Below are 18476 nucleotides of genomic sequence, written 5' to 3'. Positions count from 1 at the left end.
TAAAAGCTTCTACACAGCAAACGAAACTATCATCAGAGCGAACAGGCAACCTACAGAATAGAAGAAAATTTTTGCAATCTACCTATCTGACAAAGGACTCACATCCAGAATTTACAAAGAACTTAAACAAATTTACAAGAAAAAATGAGCAATCCCATTAAAAGGTGGGCAAAGAATATGAACAGACACTTCTCAAAAGAAGACATTTATGTAACCAACAGACATGAAAAATTGTGCATCGTCACTGTCATCAGAGAAATGCAAATGAAAACCACAATGAGATACCATCTTACACCAGTTAGAATGGGGATCACTAAAATGTCAGAAAACAACAGATGCTGGAGAGGATGTGGAGAAATAAAATGCTTTTACACTGTGGGTGGGCGTGTAAATTAGTTCAACCACTGTGGAAGACAGTGTGGCAATTCCTCAAGTATCTACAACCAGAAATACCATTTGACCCAGCAATCCCATTACTGGGTATATATCCAAAGGATTATAAATCATGCTACTATAAAGACACTTGCACACGTATGTTTATTGTGGCACTGTTCACAAGAGCAAAGTCTTGGAACCAACCCAAATGTACATCAGTGATAGACTGGATTAAGAAACTGTGGCACATATACACCATGGAATACTACGCAGCCTTAAAAAAGGATGAATTCATGTCATTTGCAGGGACATGGATGAAGCTGGAAACCATCCTTCTCAGCAAACTATCACAAGGACAGAAAAACAAACACTGTATGTTTTCACTCATAGGTAGGAGTTGAACAATGAGAACACATGAACACAGGGCAGGGAACATCAAATGCTAGTGCCTGTTTGGAGGTGGGGGGCTAGGAAAGGGATAGCATTAGGAGAAACACTTAATGTAAATGATGAGTTGATGGGTGCAGCAAACCAACATGGCACATGTATACCTATGTAACAAACCTGTACGTTCCGCACATGTACCCTAGAACTTAAAGTATAATAAAAACTGAAGGTTACAGACTATAATTTCTGACCAAAATGGATTAAAACTAGAAATCAATAACAGAAGAAAATTCATAAAATTCACAAATACATGAAAATTAAACAATTTACTCTTCAACATGTTTTTGTTCAAGAGTTAGAAAATTTAGTATTTTGAACGTGTCTATAACACCCAAGGTGAGCTACAGATTTAATACAATCCCTATGAAATTCTTAAGATTATTTTTGACAGAAACAGAGAATGTGACTCCCCAAAGTATACGGAATTTCAGGGGACCACATAAAGAAAGTTGGAAGCATTACAATTCCTGATTTCAAGACATGTTAGAAATCTACAGTAATCAAAATCGTTTGTTACTGGCATAAGGACAGAAAACTAGACTAATAAAAAAATCTTTGCCAATTCTGCAGACAGTGCCTGCATCATCCTGCAGACTGAAAATGATCATTTTGCTGCTGATGACTTTGAAGTGTGAGACAGAGCTGGCCATATGCCAGTTTGTGGAGAGCGACATTACTGATAACACCAGTATCACTCAGCCTCTGCTGGAGACAGAGATGGAGGCCCTCAAGGAAGAGCTGCTCCTCATGAAGAATCATGAGGAGGAAGTTAAAGGTTTATAATACCTGATTTCCAGCTCTTGGTTGACCATGGAGGTAGATGTCCCCAAGTCTCAGGACCTTGGCAAGATCATGGCAGGCATCCAGGCCCAATATGACGAGATGGCTGAGAACAACCGAGAGGAGCTGGACAAGTACTGGTGCCGGCAGACTGAGGAGAGCACCACAGTATTCACCGTGCAGTCCACTGAGATCGGAGCTGCCGAGAGGATGCTCAGGGAGCTGAGATGTACAGTCCAGTCCTTGGATATAGACCTGGACTCAATGAGATATCTGAAGGCCACCTTGGAGAACAGCCTGAGGGAGGTAGATGCAGATGGAGGAGCTCAACAGGATCCTGCTGCACCTGGAGTCAGAGCTGACCCAAACCCGGGAAGAGAGGCACCAGGCCCAAGAGCACGAGGACCTGTGGAACATCAAGGTCGAGCTGGAGGCTGAGATTGCCACCTACTGCCGCCTGCTAGAAGACGGGGAGAACTTCAATCTTGGCGATGCTCTGGACAGCAACAAATACCTGAAAAACATCCAAAAGAACACCCCTGCAGGATAATGGACGGCAAAGTGGTGTCTGAGACCAGTAACACCGACGTTTTGAGGTGCTGAGCCAGCAGAAGCAAGGTCCCTTTGGGGAGCAGGAGGCCAGTAAAAAGTTCAGAGGTCAAAAAAATTACCTTCAAATCACAGAAGTGTTTCCTTCACACAAAAGTAATATAGAATCATTAATACATAGAAGTGGAAATTAAGACAATTTCCACAACTACGCACCCAGAGAGGATTAAAAAAGTAATTGACCACCAACTAATAAAACAAATACACAAGTCATAAATAAAGTATGAGTAAAGTTTATACAGGCAGATGAACAGAGAATTATGTTGGCAATAGACATATGGTTGATTCACATTTGACTTATTTTCTACACTCTTTGAAACTGTACACAGTTGAATATAGTCGTGCAAAATTATAATATATAGGCAGAATCTAAAAACACAAATGATGTAAGGCAGCCTATCCTAACAAGGAAATACAAGAATATATAATATTAGAAAATAAAATTAAATAAACATTAACCTGTGAAATACTGAATAAACAAAGCATACAACGGAAGAAGACTCTTTCTAGGTAACTAGCATGTTCAACCATAACTGGGCACCCAGAAAGATCAGATTTTGAATTATTAGCATATGGTTAGAGTAACAAAATTGCACAACAAATACATTATAATCTCCCATAAAGAGCATTTAGAAGAAAATTTTAATAGAGATTTCAATGATATTAGAGACACTTTTTATTATATTCTTAATATATTACTCCTCTTTTTATACAAATGCAAAGGCTATAATTTATTTATTTATTTATTTATTTATTTATTTATTTAATTTTTTGAGACGGAGTCTCGCTCTGTCACCCAGGCTGGAGTGTAGTGGCGAGACCTCGGCTCACTGCAACCTCCGCCTCCTGGGTTCACGCCATTCTCCTGCCTCAGCCTCCTGAGTAGCTGGGACTACAGGAGCCCACCACCACGCCTGGCAAGTTTTTGTGTATTTTTAGTAAAGATGGGGTTTCATCATGTTAGCCAGGAAGGTCTAGATCTTCTGACCTTGTGATCCACCTGTCTCGGCCTCCCAAAGTGCTGGGATTACAGGCTTGAGCCACCGCACCTGGCCGGCTATATTTTTTGTAGTTTTAGTAGAAACGGGATTTCACCATGTTGGCCAGGCTGGTGTTGAACTCCTGATCTTGTGATCCACCCATCTCGGCCTCTTAAAGTGCTGGGATTACAAGCATGAGACACAGCACTGGCCAATAATTTATTTTTATAAAAGCAAAGAAAAGCCTTACATTTTTACATATGGGAAAAACATGAATATTGTAAAATATGCTGTGGAACACTACAATATAATAAGCAATTAGAAATAAATTATACTATCATTCAGATAGATGTTGAGGAAAGTAAATGGAAACACTAATGATAAGTTTTTCTATGCAGTGAACTTAGACACAAACTAAAACTTTTCTTAATGTGATGTGCATACTATCTACTTCACTTTCTGTATAACACATAAATTCAAGTATGCTATTCTGAAACCCCCGAAGCTAAAATTATAGGCTAATTTGACATACACAAAAACAGGACAGGGAAAACGTACAGATCACAGTCCCACTAAGCTTCATATAAGATTAATTAATAAAATAACTCATTAAGAAATCATGTGACAATTAAGAATTTGTTCTATTCCTGGCAAGTTTCCAAGTTTTTCTATGGCATCAAGTTCTTTAAAATTTCTTTGAGATGAGTAGATACAATAAACTATTCCACAGGTGAGACGTTTGGCATAGAGAGTTCACATTTCTAAGTTAGTTTCTACTAAGGGAAAGAAAACATTTTGACCTACATTACCAGAGATGAAAAAAAGAATAAAGTGAAATAGAAGATTCAACTTTATCATATGTGCTAAGGTGCTTTGGGCTCTGATAATTTTTTTTCCAATTTTTTTGCAGGATCACATTTGAAATCATAGGACTGAAAATTATGAAGAAGAAACCTTTGTCCTTGGACTTTCTGAAATATGTGAACCAAACCCCAATGCCTGCACTTTTACTCTCACAAACTTCTGACATGAGGCACAGATTTTTACAAAACAGCTTAACATGGAAGTCTCACAAAATGTGCAGATTTCCTCAGATCCCAAAAACAATGGAAAAGTACTTAGACCACAAGGCCTTCACAGGAATAACAGAAAGAAGAGGAGAACTTTGGCTGTCACTGTGAATGCCCTGGAATGCTAGAGGATGAACAGGAGAAGCCTTAGAAGATTGAAGAGCATAATAAGCAAGGGTAGGAAATTCCCATCTGTGGAGGCAAAAGAAGTAAATCTAGAATTTTCCAGAACCAATTTCTTTGAAGCAGAACTTCCAACACCACATTTTAAAGGTTTTCTCCTTGGCCTTTGCACCTCTCATCTTTGTTATTTGTTCATTCTTTCCTATTGGGGTGATGCCTATTATTCTCTCTTTTTACATTCCAAAGATATTTCCTTTACTGTAGAATGGGGCATCCAAGGGAGACTACAGCCATGAGTTCTTAGCTTCTGTTTCTGGTTGAGCCAGTAAGGTCCTTTCCTCATTCCCCTTTGCTGCTTATCACTAGAGACAGAACCTGAAAACCATTGCTGCAGGCTGCTAAAAACCTAACACAAAACAGAGCCATAACAAAAACAAAACAAGGCGGGTTGGAAAAGCTTGCTGTACAAGGCAACCAGGTCTGGCTTATATTCACCACATCCCTTCTTCTTTCCCAGAACAGCAATTGGGCTCAAGAGAAAACATCCAACTTTCAGTATCTCCCTCAGTATAGAATGAGAACAGTGGAACATATATTCAAAGGTTTGGCTTTTTGGGCTACCCCGATGACTAGATTCTGTCTCCCCCAACAGGGAATGCTAAAGGAAATGGCAGAGTTATGAGAATGACAACTTATGACTGCTGAGAAGAGAAGTTCCATGCTTATCACAGCCTCAGAGAAACAAACACTGCAATCAACTGCGGAAGCAAAGGACTACCGTGTCTGGAAAACAATGGGAAAAAATATCTTTACCTTAAAAATACACACACAAGCCCACAGAAGACACATTGAGGACCCTGTTAATGAAGCACCAGGATGTACAGCCTCACTGATTGTTGTATTATCTTGTAGTAAGAAAGTTTGTACATACTACATTACACAGTTGTTTTATAAATTTCTGAATCTCATCAAAAGATTGCAGGGCATACAGAAAAGGAAGAAAACATGTCCCAAATGAAGAAATAAAATAAACCTACAAATATCGACCTTTAAAAATATTTGTTGACTTTTAAAGGTCAAAATTTGTAGGTTTATTCTTTGTTGTTTTTGTTGTATTCGCATTATATAATTTCAAAAATCAAAATAATTATCAAAGCTCCTTAATGACATGGACACTCCTCCGGTCCGCAGGGCCCCCGCAAGGGAGGAGACTCGACACCATGCAGGACACCCGGGTGGACCCCCAACCCACGCCCAAGTCTCAGAGCAGGAGCAGGCACCTGGCTGCACCAGGACGAAGCCGCCTCCACCCCCAGCGGTCGCGGACTCCAGGAGCTCCAGACCTAGGGTCGTGGTGAGATTTTTTGCTTGACTGCGCGATGGTGGCTGAGTTGCAAGCAAATGGGTTTCATCACCTTAAATGGTTTTGAATCAATGAAGCTATATTCCCTTAAAAAGACGGACAGCCCATCGTGTGAACTATAGAGTTTGTGAACAAATTTATATTGGGTTCATAGTGGCATCATGCATACAGACTCCTGCGAGTTCCCCTAAGTTCTTAGAGGACTGCTTTGCCTTTTGAGCTGAGAGTTGCAAAGTTCCGTAAAGAATGGCCCTTGTCGATAAGCGCTAAGTCAAGAGACAGCGATTGGACAGAATTTGTGAAGGAATTCGCCGCCAGATCATGAAAGACCCCCTGAGCCCCCGCTCACTGGCCGCGTTCCTGGTCGGCCGTGACTGCACTGTGTACATGCCCATCCTGAAGGACCTGGCCACCGTGGCCTTCTGTGATGCAGTCCACGCAGGAGATCCACGAGAAAGTTCTAAACGGAGCCGTGGGCTCCATGATGTACCACACCATCACCTCACCAGGGAGGATCTGGCAAATTTCAAGGCCTTGAGAGTGATCGTGGGGGTGGGCAGTGGCTATGACAACGTGGACATCAAGGCTGCCAGCGAGCTTGGAATTGCTGTGTGAAACATCCCGTCCGCAGCCGTGGAAGAGACAGCAAATTCCACCAACTGCCACATCCTCAACATGTACCGGAGGAACACATGGCTGTACCAGGCACTGTGGGAAGGCAAGCGGGTTCAGAGAACGGAGCAGATCTGCGAGGTGGCCTCGGGAGTGGCCCCCATTCGTGGGAAGACGCTGGGCCTCATCGGCTAGGGTCGCACGCAGCAGGCTTTCGCAGTTCCATCCACAGCCTTTGGATTCAGCGTCATATTTTATTACCCCTACTTGCAGGACGGGATCGAGCAGTCCCTGGGCATGCAGAGGGTCTACACCCTGCAGGATTTGCTGTAGCAGAGCGACTGCATCTCCTTGCACTGCAGTCTCCACGAACTTAAGCACCACCTTATCCATGACTTTACCATAAAGCAGATGAGGCAGGGAGCATTCCTTGTGAATGCAGCCCGTAGTGGCCTGGTGGACGAGAAAGCCTTAGCACAGGCCCTCAAGGAGGGCAGGATACGAGGGGCAATCCTCGACGTGAATGAGTCGCAGCCCTTTAGCTTTGCTCAGGGTCCGTTGAAAGATGGCCCCAATCTCATCTGCACTCCTCACACTGCCTGCTACAGCCAGCAGGTGTCACTGGAGATGAGGGAGACAGCTGCCACGGAGATCTGCGGAGCCATCACAGGCCGCATCCCAGGAAGCTTAAGAAACTGTGTGAACAAGGAATTATTTGTCATATCTGTGCTTTGGTGGGAAATAGACCAGCAAGCAATTCATCCAGGCATCGTGGGGGTGGCTCCAGGAGGACTTCCCGCATCCATGGAAGGGATCTTCCCTGGAGGCATCCCGGTGACTCACAAACTCCCCACAGTGGAACATCCTTCCCAAGCGCCCTCTCCCAACCAGCCGTCAAACACGGGGACAATCGAGAGTACGCCAAGGAGAAATAACAGACAATGCCGGAAGGTAATCATTCAGATACACTTGGGAACAAGAGACAGTGAAAAATAGATAAACTAAGAGAAAAAGAATCTGACGCTCTTTTTAGCTGATTCTGGACATAGGCTCATTGGTATTGCAGTGCTAAAACTACAAGAGCTAGAAAACTGAAGATGTCGTCTGCTTACGGAAGCTCTGAAAGACTAGAGTGTGATTTATTAACGACCAACTTCCGTTATTGTGTGTTGTTTTTCATCTGTGCGTCAAATCACAAAGAATAAATAGAACTTTTTCCTTTATCAGTCCCTTGGGCACAGCAGGTCCGGAACACCCTGCTCAGAGTGTTGCATCAAGACTTCAAACATCAAAATAAAAACCATGAGGAGGAAATCCCCATCTTTTGACTTGAGTCCCTTCAGTCTACAGGGACTGTTTACCGCTTTTTGCTAATAGGAAGATCACATTACTAGAAAATGTGGAGTAAACTATGTGCCTGTGTTAGTCATCCGCACCCATAGGATTGAAGACAGTACCGGCCCCTGTACAGAGAAGCATCTCTCATATCTGAACTGCATACTGAGCAGGCAAGTCGGTTGCAAGTTCAGTAAAAGCCTCCGATAATGCAAGCAAAAAAAAAAAAAAAAAAAAAAGTATTAAGTTTCACAAGCTGTTTGTAATGAAGTATATTTTCTCAGTTTCAGATCCTCTGCTATTTTATTGAGTGGAAAGGGTTCAAGGTTTCTTGAACCCTTGCACTAAAAGGGTTCAAGAAAAATAATATTGCATTTTCTTATGTCACAGGAAACACTTTTAATGGTAACTTGTCAGATGCTGTATGAACAAACCCACTTTTTAAGACATTGATAAAGTCTTCTTTTCTTCACGTTGTGTTTTATACAAGAACACTTCAGATGTATTGGATGTGACTGATTTTAACAAATTCTATTAGATTTGCCTCAATTAGTTACATGTTCTGTTCATAGTCTTTTGTGAATCATTGTCTTTTTGTTTAAAAAGATGGCCTATTTTGATGCTTTGATTAGGTACATTTACGTTTTTGTAAGAAAAGAAAAATTTTTTAAATTGTCCCAAACAGAAAAATAATGGCTATCAGAAGTACGTTTTGTTGTAGTGTAGTACGAGTTACCATTACTGTAGTTGTTTATTGTAAAGATGGACATTTAGCATTCAGTGCAGTTTTCAATAAAATGTAATTAGAAAAAAACTGTTTAATGAACAAAAACAGAACACAGATAACAAAAGAATATTAGAAGAAGTGATACATAAAGAAAATGAGATATCAATAAAAATATTTTTAAAAACCTACAACAATTGTGGATCTGAAGAACATAATAACTATATTAAAAATTTAATCAACACTCACAAAAGCAGACTAATAAAGGAGAAAAAAATTACACAATTAATGACATTGTAGTTATAAATATTGAGTGATAAAAACAAATTTTTTAAACAGAATGTAGAAAAAAGTATAGGACGTACTGCACACCATCAAGTGGACTATTATATTTATAAATATAAATATTTACATTTTTTTGTTATCTTACAAAAACAATACAGGAGAAAAGTAATAAAGCGGTTATTTTTAAAAAGTAGCTGAGAAATCCCCAGATGACAAGGTAATTAAACAAGAAGAAATACTTCCAAACAAAAACCTTCAACTGGAATAATATCACTTCAGAAATAAAAAAACTAAACCTTTCCAAAATAAATAAAAGTTGAGTCTGTTACTAACCACTGGAACAGTCCTAAAGGAAACGTTAAAGAAACTCTATCACGTCAAAAAATGAAATGTTGCTGCACAGCATCATAAAAGCACATGAAAATAGAAAGTGCTATATTAAAGGTAAATATATAAACAGGTAAAGAAATCTCTACTGTCATAATGATGGTGCACAAAATTTTCAAAATATTGCCATGGACTTTAAAAAATGCAGCAAAAATCTGCATAAATGTGTGTTCATAGAGAATAAGAAAAGATAATATGTGATATTAATAAAACGGTGGGGATGTGAAGAGGTACAACTTTGCATTCAGTTGAAATATAGTTGTTATATACTGTCATAACTTTAAGATGATTTATGAAGTCTTTATTTCTCAAGATGATTACCAAAAAAACCTGTAGAATGTACGCAAAGGCAAATGAGAAAGAAATTCAATCATGTCACTACAAAATCAACAAACAAAAATAAAGAAGTAAGAGAAAAAATGATAAATAACACATCTACAAGAAACACAGAACACAATTACAAATAATAAAGTAACTTCATTAACTGCAGTAATTACTTCAAATATAAAAAGCTAAATACCTTAAAGAAAGTTAATAAATAATTTAATGTATTAAGAACAAAGAAGATCCGGCAATGTGCTCTCTACAAGAGTCACTTCAGCTCTAAGAACTCAAATAAGTTGAAAGTAACAGTATAAAGAAAATGTACTTTATGCAATGAGTAGCTACAATTGGAGGGCCATGGTCATAATTATATTAAACAAAATATATTTTAAATCAAAAATGTGAACAAGAGACAGATTGGTATTATGTTTTTGTTTTTGTTTTTGGAGACAGAGTCTCATTCTGTCACCAGGCAGGAGTGCAGTGGCACTATCTCGGCTCACTGCAACCTCCGCCTCCCCGGTTCAATCGATTCTCCTGCCTCAGCTTCCTGAGTAGCTGGGACTACAGGCATGCGCCACCACACTCAGCTAATTTTTGTACTTCTTAGTAGAGATGGCGTTTCACCTTGTTGGCCAGGATGGTCTCGATCTCTGGACCTCATGATTCACCCGCCTTGGCTTCCCAAAGTGCTGGGACTGCAGGCGTGAGCCATTGCACCCGCCCGGCCGAGACAGATTGGTATTATGTAATGGTGAGATGGATTAACTTTCAAGGAATCTATAACAATAATTTATAAATCATATATGTATATAATTTGAAAAATCTGCAAAAATATACCAATGAGATTTTGACAAAAATTACATTAAATTTTTATATTACTATAAATAGCATTGACATCTTTCTGTTTTTTTTTTTTTTTTTTTTTTTTTAGAGACAGAGTTTCTTTCTCCCAGGCTGGAGGGCAGTGGCACGATCTCGCGATAGGCTCAGTTCAACCTCCTCCTCCCAGGTTCAATTGATTCTTGTCTTTCAAATATGTAAAAGAAATATTGACAGAAGTCATGCAAGAAATACATAGCAACACAACAATGGTGGACTTCAAGACTCCACTTTCAATAACGACTAGAATAGTCAGATGTAATATCAGTAAGAAAGCCAAACCTGAACACTATAGACCCAACCAGCATTTACAGAACTCTCCAATTGAAAGGAGCAAAATCTGCGATATTCTAAGTCACACAGGGTACATTCTGTTAGGATACATGTCTTATTAAATTTAAGAAAACTGAAGTCATACAAAGTAAATGAAACTAGAATTCAAAAGCAAGAAAATGTGGCAAATACGTAAATAAGAGGAAATTAAGCAAAACCTTTCTATAGTCTTGCTGAAGTGTCAGGTGATTTAATATTGTTAAGATGTCAGGGCCGGCACGTGGCTCATGCCTGTAATCCCAGGACTTTGGGAGGCCAAAGTGGGTGGATCACTTGAGAGCAGAAGTTTGAGACTAGCCTGGTGAATATGGCAAAACCCTATCTCTACTAAAAATACAAAAGTTAGCGAGATGTGATGGTGCATGACTGTATTCCCAGCTACTCTGGTGGCTGAGACTGGAGAATTGCTTGAACCTGGGAAGCAGAGCCTGCAGTGAGCACATCTCACACCCCTGCCCTTCAGCCTCAGTGACTCACTAAAACTCCACCTCCAAAAAAAAAAAAAAATTGTTGTCATTACTACTCATGATGATATAAAAATGTAATGTAATTTTTGTCAAAATCCCAATGGTATTTTTTTTGCAGAATTTTTGTGTATAATTATAAAGGTTGCTTAGGAAATGTGACTAGCCAAACACCCTTCAAAAAGAACAAAGAGTTATTAAATTTTCTGATTTAAAATCATAATACAAAGCTACGAAAATAAAAAAAATATAGTATTGCCACAAAAACAGATACATAGATGATGAAACAGAATAGAGATCCCAGAAATAAACCCTTGCATATGTGATAAAATACTCTTCCATAAGCTTTCCATGATCACACAATAGAAAAATAAGAATCTCTTTAACAAAGAATTTTCCAAATTGAATATTTACAGAGAAAAAAATAAAGTTGGATGCTTCCTTTGTATCACATAAAAAAAGAAAAGTTTTTTTTTAATGGATTCAATACTTAAACATAAAAACTAATAAAATTCTTAGGAGTAAACATAGAGGAAAAGTTTATGACATAAGTCTTAAAACTCTTCCCTTAAGTTTGACATCAAATTCATATGCAACAAGGAAAAGAACAACGACAAAAAAAGGGACTACATTAAGCTTCAACTATTCTACACATCAAATAAAACATTTAGTGGCATACAAATGTCACCTAATAAGTGGGTGAAAGCTAGGCATGGTGGCTCATGCCTATAATTCTAGAACTTTAGGAGGCCAAGGTAGAACAATTACTTGAGGCCAAAGTTTGAGACTAGCCATGAAAACATAGGAAAACCCTGCCTTGTATAGGGTTATATATGTGCATACATACATACACACATACATGTAACAAAAAAAAGTAAAAATATTTTCTAATCACATATTTGGTAGATGTTAATTTTCAAAATATATAAATTCCTAAAACTCAACAACAAAAAAAGTTAGTAACTTGATTTAGAATGGCAAATGTTTGAAATGACTTTCTCCAAAGAAGATATAGAAATGACTAGGCATTTAAAAGGATACTCGACATCTCTCTTCTAGAAAAATGCAAAGCAAAGTCACAATAATCTACCACCTCAAACCTATTTTTAAAATAGTATGAAAGCTCTTCAAAAAATTTAAAATAAGATCATTATACAATCCAGCAAACCCTATTCTGGCTATGTATTTAAAATATACAACACATGATCCAGAAGAGATATTTGCACACCCAAATTTATTGCAGCATTACTAACACAAGCCAAAAGGCAGAATAACCCAGATGTCCCTTGACCAATGAACAGATTAATAACAAGTGACACATACATAAAGTAGAATATTATTCAGTCTTTAAAAAGTCACATTATATGATAATTATTGAGAACATCATGTTAACTGAAATAAGCCAGGAACAAAGTGACAGTCTATGATTCCATTAATAATCAGGTATCTTAAGCAGACAAACTCATAGGAAAAAAAGTTAGAATGGTGTTTCTTAAGGGCTGAAGAGATGGTAAAATGGGCAGTTGTCTTAAAAGGAATTTAATTTTAGTTTCGCAAGACATAGAAGTTCTACAGATCTTTTGCATAACTATGTGAATGTACTTAACACTAACGAAATATACACTTAAAAAGAATTAAGATGGTAAATTTTACATTATGTGTTTTTACCACAATCACGATTTTTAAAAGAAAAAATATGGACTTATAAAGCTTTCCAAAAATTAAATTTTGTTCACAAAAGATTTTCTCTCACACAAAGGAAGTATAGATTTATAATTAAACACCTTGTGAAATTAAGACTATTACAATGACTATTCATCCACACAAGATAAAACAACCACTGAAAATCAGCCAAAAAATATGGAAGATAAGCCATGAGCAAAGTTAGGGACATATTTATAGAGACAAGCACACACACATATAATTTAATTTTGAAAACGTATGACCGATTTATATTTTAATTAAACCCAACATTAGTTGCCTGAGTGAAATTTGTTTTTCAATTTGGGCAAATGAAAACGTTTCTGGGGTTAAATGGATTCTTTCTTCTCCGTTTCTTGATATGGACCTGTGCTGGGGATTGGTCAGCTGTTCAAGTGAAATGCACTCAGTTTTGGTTCTGTGCCAGGATTAAACCTACGATATTTCACATGTCATATATAAACCCCGATGAAGTGTTTCTAGGAGATGGCTACCCCATAATCTATGTTTTGCCAAACGCTTACTATGAGTTTCACCACCATCCTCTTGAACGTGGTATTGTAACTAAAACCCTTCAGGAAATTCTACTTAAAACTAAAATCATGTATATCTCAAGAAACTCCTTTCTGATTTGAAATGCCTCTGTCATGTATTGTCTGCAATCAGCATCCTCTTTCAAAGAAAGTAGAAAGGACACATGAGGAAACTGATAGTGTTAGTGCATGGGAGACAGAGGTGAGGATACCCATGGCGGATGAAAACATGGAAGTTATTTCTACAGCACGATCTTGTAAGTGTCTGACTGCGATGCTCCCTTGTATATCAAATGATGTACCTTTATTGCAAGAGAAGAAACTGCGCTGTTTACCTTGACATTAAGAGGCAATTTTGAATCTCTGTCGTGATTGCTTAGGACTGAGGATTTAATGTGTTATTTTGTGGAAATCTTAGAAGCAGTAATGGGATTTAATGATCTTAACTATCATCCATCTGAAAAATCTAACGCAATTTTAAATAAAATGGCCTGCTGCTTCCACTGTTCCCTTTTTAAACCAGGAGCTGCCACTGCTTTTAACATTATGAAGGTGAATCTATGAACAGTTTGTACTATTAAAAAAAAATCCACATTGACTTGAAGTGTACAGGCAGAGTTGGAAATTATAGCATCCAAAATTATAATACATACGTAAAACGCAAAATGAAATCAACTGCTTCCCTGGAACCTATTCTAAATAATCGAGACAGTAATATGGAATTGTAAAGAAAAGTAAGAAACATACTTACTCATAAAATCTTGCAGGCAAAGTTTTTTTTCTTTTTTTGAGACAGAGTCTCGCTCTGTCACCCAGGCTGAAGTGCAGTGGCGAGATGTCAGCTCATTTCAACCTCCGCCTCCTGAGTTCAAACCATTCTCCTGCCTCAGACTTCACTGAGATTGCAAGCACCTGCTACTAGACCCAGCTATCTTGCATATAAACTTGATATATCATTTATAAAAATATTTCTTAGATAACTAAAATATTCTACTGTGACTGTGCATTCATGAAGTTCCGGTATCTTGAATCATTGGCATGTAGTGTATGACAGTAAAATTTTACAGAAAATACACTATAACCGTTAATAAAAGGCTCTAATAAGAGAACTTTAATGCATAAGAATTGAAAAGACACCATAAATAATTTCCATTATGTTTTTAATACACTGATGCTATTCTTACATAAAGTAAAAAGGCTGGGTAAGTTGTGGTGGCTCACACCTGTAATTCCAGCACTTTGGGAGGCCGAGGTAGCAGACTGCTTTAGCACAAGAGTTCACAACATGCCTGGGCAGCATAGGGAGACCCTGTCTCTACAAATAATAATAAACAGCCAAGTGTGCTAATACACATTTGTGGTCCCAGCTGCTCAGGAGGCTGAGGCAGGAGAATTGCCTGAGCCTGAGTGGTCAAGGCTAGAGTGAGCTGTGATTGTGCATTGCATTCCAGCCCAGGTGACAGAGTGAGACCCTGCTTAAAGAAAAAAAACAAAAAAAAACAAAAAACAACTACAAATTAACCAGGAATAGTGGCATGCACCTGTACTCCCAGCTACTTCAGAAGCTGAAGTTAGAAAATCATTTGAGCCTGAGAGTTTGAGTCTGCAGTGAGCCATAATTGAGCTACTGAACTCCAGTCTGGGTGACAGAACAAGGCCTTTTCATAGATAGATAGATAGATAGATAGAATACACCTGGAGAAAGAGTAAATTTTAAAAAATATAGTGTAATTTTTAAAATAAACTTTATGTGTATCACTTAGAAATTTATAGAACAGGCCAGGCGTGGTGGCTCATGCCTGCAATCCCAGCACTCTGGGAAGACGAAGTGGGCAGATCAATGGGCCAGATATCGAGACCAAGACCATCCTGGCTAACACGGTGGAACCCTGTCTCTACTAAAAATACAAAAAATAAGCCGGGTGTGGTGGCGGGCACCTCTAGTCTCAGCTACTCGGGAGGCTGAGGCAGGAGAATGACATGAAACCGGGAGGCAGAGCTTGCAGTGAGCCGATATCGTGCCACACCACTCCAGCCTGGGTGACAGAGTGAGACTCTGTCTCAAAAAAAAAAAAAAAAAAGAAATTTATACAACTTAGCCAGAAGAATAAAAAACAACCTCTTAACAGTTTTTCAAATTAAAAAAAAATGAGTTTGAAGAGAAGGGAATAAAGGGGACTTTCAGTTTATTATATTTTTATTTTTTGGGTCAGGGTCTCACTTTGTTGCCCACATGGAAGCACAGTGGTGTGATTACAGCTCACTGCAAGCTTGGCCTCCCAGGCTCAAACAATCCTCCCACCTCAGCCTCCCTAGTAGCTGGGAATACAGGTGTACATCACCACAACTGGTTAATTTTTGTATTTTTGTAGAGAGAGGGTTTTACCATGTCGCCCACACTAGAGTTGAGCTTCTGGGTTCAAACATTTCACCTGCCTTGGGCTCCCAAAGTGCTGGGATTGAGCCACTATGCCAACCAAGTTTTTTGTTTTGTTTTGTTTTTGAGATGGAGTCTTACTCTGTTGCCCAGGCTAGAGTGCAGTGGCATGATCCTGGCTCACTGCACCATTCGCCTCCTGGGTTCAAGTGATTCTCCTGCCTCAGCCTCGTGGGTAGTTGGGATTACAGGCACCCGCCACCGAGACCAGCTAATTTTTGTATTTTTTAGTAGAGACGGGGTTCCACCATGTCAGCTAGGCTGGTCTCAAATTCCTGACCTCATGATCCACCCACCTCGGCCTCACAAAGTGCTGAGATTATAGGCATGAGTCACTGCTCCTGGCCACCAGCCAAGACTTTTGCTTTATAAAGATATTTATGATGTGTTCTTTTCTTTTTACAGTATGTATTGCATTTATAATTGGAGATACAAAAAAAGGCGACTGTTACTGTTTGACAGCAAGGCAGTAGTATTATCTTCATCAATATTTGCAACTTCATTCACAGGAACCTGTAAGAGAAAGCCCAGACAAAACTTTAAGGCAAAGAAATTACACTTGTAAAAAGTGAGAGGACTATTTTTTTTATAATAACCAATATTCCAGGTGAGGGCTGTTCAGGATCTACCACTGCTCCATCTCACTTGATAACTCTCACACCTGCCAGGGTAAGAAGAAGCAGAGAGAAGGACAAATTCCAGTGAGTTTTCTCTCCCACTGAGGACCTGTTTGTCAAGTTTCCTACCATCAAGTAAAAGATGTACTAAAAATAAAACATGTACCCTTGCAGATGCTAGCAGAGAGGCACAAAATAGAAAAGGAGGTAAGCCCGCACACTGTGGAGGCAGAGATCCAACTTAAGATTCAAAATGCACCAGAAAGTTGTGTAAAGTTAATTAAATTACGCAAAATCTTGGAACATTAGTTTCCTCACCTGTAAAATGGGGATCATGTGCCTACTTCATAAGTTGTTTTGACAGTTAAATTCACAAAGATATTTAATAAAGCCTGCTATGGCAAGTGTTCACATTAACAAAATAGTATCAAACTTCAAAATATGGGAAAGGTATTTTGAATAATGTCAACGAGGCCAAGGACAACATGCCCAGCTTCATAATGAATCCCAGCCACATTACACTGAGGAGATCTACAGGTAACTATACTTCTTCAACAAATTCCATTAGAGAGGAAGAGCGTGGAGTCTGACAACATGACACAAATGTGACCAGTGTACAGTGACTTAGGTAGTGGGGGGTGGAATCCGACATATTCTCCGAATTGCAGCTACACAGTGAGTTCCCAGGAAACAAATGGAATGGAAAAGGCAACACAAAAGATACTACCATAAATGGGGTGAGCATAGCAGGCTCACAACCATAAATCTAAGCAGGAGACTCAAATCACAAGGAGGACCGAGATCTGTGAACAGCAGCTTGTGGTGGCATCAGGTTCAGCTTTCTGAGACCACCGCTGTGGGCAGTGTCTTTGCAGGCACATACTCAGCAGCAGTGCATCTGAACACAGATCTCAAGGCTCTTCTCTTCATTAATTATTAAGGTGACAGATGACGGATACGCTCATGTTACAACATCCCCACGCTGTGGACCAGTGAATTCAGAAACCCCCACATAAATACACAGTGAAGAGTAGAATGACAATACTGCAGGACAGGTTAGGAATGCAGGCATTCGACCCCATAGAGTCTATTTAAAATAAGAGAAGGGCCCTAGTATTGTGCTGTGGTCTCCCTATATATAGTTCTTTATTTTTCCAATTTCATAAAGGCCATACAGTTTTTCTTCCTTTCTTTACAAATGTGCTGATGAACCCATGTGTAATTAATCCTAAAGCGGTTAATTCCTCATAAAGTACAGTAACACGATTCAATTGCTATGATGAGGTTTTTCAGGTTTTTTAAATAGTGTCCCATACTCACTAATCACAAGTGAAAATTATAAGAACATGTAATTTGAACAAAGTATCTTTTCACATAGAGTAATACACAGGTTTGTACAGATTAGATGCATCATGAAAGTTGGTAACATCTGGGAACAAAAGGAACCATCCTGAGGACATAAGGAACTTAGGGACGTCAATTATTAAGAGGTTACCTGGGTTTTCATTGTCTAGACAGAAAAATTTAACGGATAAGCCCCAGCATATTAAGGTACATCCCCAACGGCTGTGGGTGATCAACTTTCCATCCAAAGCAGAGATGTAAAACATGAATGACTTCCAATGCTGCCCAAGTGCTCTGCACCTTGAAAGGCATCCCCTCAAAGCTGCAGCACCACTTGTTCCTGAGGGATCAGGTCACCAACTGTGTTTTTGAGACACTCGTCAGTCAGGACTCAGTTGAGGTGAGGCTGGTGATTTCAACTGTAAAACATCTAAACCATCATCTTTAGGTAGATTATGATGCCTGGAAATTGTGGTTTTCTCCTCTGCTGTTAGCAGATCCTGGGTAACCCAATAAATACTCTCTCTCACGCGTCAACTTCTATATCACAGGAAAGGCGCTGTAGAGGGTGACATTTTCGCGAAGGAGCCACAGCCTGCATCACCCCCTGAAAGCTCTGAAGTTGCGCACGGGTGGGCCACGCAGCAGATGGATGTCTCAGTTCCCATAGAGTTTAGCACAGCAGGCGGCTCCCTGGGCTGGAAGAGGTGCGATGCTCTGGAAACCCCCCGCGGGTGTGTATGTGAGAGGA

At 39.2% G+C, this 18476-nt stretch overlaps 1 long non-coding RNA gene and 2 pseudogenes across 1 annotated transcript; 2 read left to right on the top strand and 1 right to left on the bottom strand.

The window, feature by feature from the left end:
* The first annotated feature begins 1401 nt into the window (after positions 1–1401).
* On the top strand, positions 1402–2408 carry LOC129395594 (keratin, type I cytoskeletal 18-like; annotated as a pseudogene).
* A 3415-nt stretch (positions 2409–5823) lies between these two features.
* LOC129395710 (C-terminal-binding protein 2-like) lies at positions 5824–8159 on the top strand (annotated as a pseudogene).
* Positions 8160–12310: 4151 nt separating this feature from the next.
* On the bottom strand, positions 12311–18472 carry LOC129395617 (uncharacterized). The gene is made up of 2 exons (XR_008622954.2): positions 17877–18472; positions 12311–16277 (listed from the first exon to the last, which is right to left on the bottom strand). It is a non-coding gene; the product is annotated as an uncharacterized LOC129395617 (long non-coding RNA).
* Positions 18473–18476: the final 4 nt, after the last annotated feature.

The sequence above is a fragment of the Pan paniscus genome, chromosome Y (genome assembly GCF_029289425.2).
Source record: "Pan paniscus chromosome Y, NHGRI_mPanPan1-v2.0_pri, whole genome shotgun sequence".
Taxonomy (NCBI): Eukaryota; Metazoa; Chordata; class Mammalia; order Primates; family Hominidae; genus Pan; species Pan paniscus.
The sequence above is the reverse complement of the archived record's forward strand: the minus strand, read 5'-3'. Positions and strand labels throughout refer to the sequence as shown.